Genomic DNA, 3,200 nt, shown 5'->3' with positions numbered 1-3,200 from the left:
ATATTTCCAGTTGTTGCTTTTCCGTGGGATAAATTCTAACTACAAAAATGAGAGGGGCTGGAAAGATGACTGAGTGTCTAAGAGCACACCCTACTCTCGAAGACCCAAGCTTCCTTCCCAGAACCCACATTTGCTCTGCTCATAATTGTGTTTTCCTCTGTTCCAAAGGAACCCTGCACCCTCTTAGATTCTACAGGCACCTATATTCACACACATATACTACCCTGTCCTCATACATACACCTAACTAAAAGGAAATTCATTTTTAAAATATTTAAAAAGCTTAGCTTCACTTTGTTTCAAGTTAAATCTTCTTCAAATCTACTATAAATTCACATTGTTGAGCTAGGGTCATCAGCTCTTTTCTTCTAAGGAAAATACCTATTTTAGTATGATAAATATTGCAGACTACCTGGCACCCTAGGTTTGAATCATAAACCTCTTAGCCTGGGACTCAAATTATTTACCCATGATTACTGTTCTATGGAAACTATGGGCTACATACTCCAAAGGATTTGTCCTCTAATAAGAAGACTACAGTGCAGAGGTTCAGGGAGTAGATAACCATTGTACTATTTTACTTAACAGTCACATGATCTTAACTAAATTTCAGATTCATCTCTATTAATCATTTTAAATTTTTAATTTTTTTGAGTCTTTCATATATAAGTGCTATAAATATATCATTTTGATTTTTTGATTTGTTTCAACTCCTTCCATGCTTTCTTGACTCTCTCTCAAATTCATGACTTCTTTTGATTACATACACATACATGCACATATGCATGCATGCACACACATGCTATTGAATTCCTTTAGTGTTAATCCTATGTAAATATATATAAGGTTGATAATTTTGGATTGGATAGCCCAAAAAAGACCTAATTCCTGGAGAAAACTGACTCACCCTTTCTTAAAGCTACTGATTACCTGTAAGTCTTCACCTAAAGTTGTGGTCTTCTGAAATTGCCTAATTAGCATTGGTGTATCAACTGTTATTGAAATTGTTCTGATATTGTTTAGACAAGCATATTGTTGAGATTTTATGAGTGCAGATTCCTTATCATTCCTAAAAGACACTGCCTTTCAACAGTTAACTTGATCTTCTGGCTCTTAGAATCTTCCTGTCCACTTATTTTGTTATTGTTTCCCTGAGAGTTGTATCAAGAAGCAGGGCATCACATTGTCACTTATTTTCTGCATTTCAATACTTATGACTCTCTGTAATAGTCTCTATCTGTTGCAACAAGAAGTTTCTCTGATGAGGGGGTTAGAGTTTCACACATCTCTAGAATATAAGGATAAGTATTTAGAATGCAGTGAGAAATTACATTGATTTGGGAAATGGAAATAGTAGGTTCTTCTCTAGAGAATATGACTTCTCTACTCTTGAATATATGGTTAGGTTTACAGTTTTAGACATTAATTCCTTTTCATTGAATTTGATTTTTTGATTTGACCTTACATGAGAATTTGCAGGTCTGTTCCAGGGCCCTTGCAACAGGTTTTTTTTGTTTGTTTAGTTGGTTGGTTTGTTTTTTTTTTTTTTTTTTGACTGATCAATAAAAAGCTAGTGGCCAATGGATGGGAGCATACAGCAGACTTTATATGTTTACTGCTACAGTCATATGTTCAGTTAACCAGTGTTTTGTTACACTAACGATAAATGTGTCTCTATTGCATCATTGAAGATAACCTGCTAGGCTGGTAATTTTGATTCATAAGCCTTGCAGCTGGGTCTCATTTGTTTGCTTGCATCAGACCTCCTGATCTTATGAGAGCTAGTCCTCAAGGTGGAGGCTTCCAGGTTTAATCCAGCTCAATGTCAACAAGTCCTGTGTTCCAAATCTCTGGTGTCTTTAGCAATAGGGTCTTATATTCAAGTTCTGGGAGGCAACCAAGAACACACACACACACACACACACACACACACACACACACACACACGTAATAGATTTGTGCCCCAGAAGGTGACATATATGCATATATGCTGAAATGAGGTTATAAAATACTCCCCTATAGCATTTTCCAATTTCCTTATTGTTATTTATACCTTCTCCTTCTCTCTGTCTATGAAAGTCTCCTTTATTTCGGCACATTGTTCCTCCACTTTCCTACCATAGCAACTGCATCCTAATACCGTACTCTCTAGAGTGCCTTCTCTCCCTCCGTTGATGGCCTAGTTTTACTTTTTTGGCTTCTGTGGGTATTTCAGGTTACATACTCAAATAAGATTTGGAGCTAGGATTTACAAATGAAAGAGATCATGCTGTGTTTGTATTTCTGCATCTAGGTCTGGGTCACCTCAATAATTATATTTTCCAGTTCCATTCATCTCATGACTTCATTTGTCTTTATAGCTGAATAGTATTCCATTTTCATTATTTATTTATTAATTGAAGGACATTTAGGTTGTTACAACTTCTTAGTTTTTGTGAAGAGAGTAACATTGAATATGACTGAGGAACTGTCTCTAGAATAAGTCATCTAATACTTTGGGTAAATGCCAAGGAGTGTTATAGCTGGGTAATATGATAAACCTTCTTTTATTTTGTTTCAAATTCTCCATGTAAATTTCCATGGCAACTGCACCAGTTTATAATCCCACCAACAGTGGGATCCACATTGTTAATGGTTTCCTTGATCTTAGCCATTCTGACTCAAAAATATCAAATTTTGAAGTAGTTCAGTTTGTATTTCCTCAATCACTAAAGACAATGAACACTTTTTGAGATATTTCTTAACCGTTTTTATTTCTTTGCTTGAGAACTCTCTTTTCATATCTGTAGTTATCCCTTCAAATTGAGATCTTTGGTCCATCTGGGATTACCTTCGATGCAAACAGTAAGTATGGGTTTAGTTTCATTATTATATGTGTGGACATTTAGTTTCTCTAGTACTACTTTTTGAAGATGCTGTCTTTTCTTCACTGGGTATTATTCCTGGCATCTGTGACCAATGTCAGATGGCTGTAATTAGACAGAATCAGTTTAAAGTCATTTCTTTTATTCCATTCATCTACATGTATGTTTTGATTATTAGAGCTTTGTGATATAGCTTGAAATCTGGTATGTTGTTTCAGAATTGATTGTTACTTCTGTTCGGAGATACTGGGCTGTAGTGGTTTTGGTCTGTTTGTCTATTTGCTTGTGTTTTTGGTGTGTGTGTGTGTGTGTGTGTGTGTGTGTGTGTGTGTGTGTG

Source organism: Mus pahari, chromosome 18 (genome assembly GCF_900095145.1).
Source record: "Mus pahari chromosome 18, PAHARI_EIJ_v1.1, whole genome shotgun sequence".
Taxonomy (NCBI): domain Eukaryota; kingdom Metazoa; phylum Chordata; class Mammalia; order Rodentia; family Muridae; genus Mus; species Mus pahari.
The sequence above is the reverse complement of the archived record's forward strand: the minus strand, read 5'-3'. Positions refer to the sequence as shown.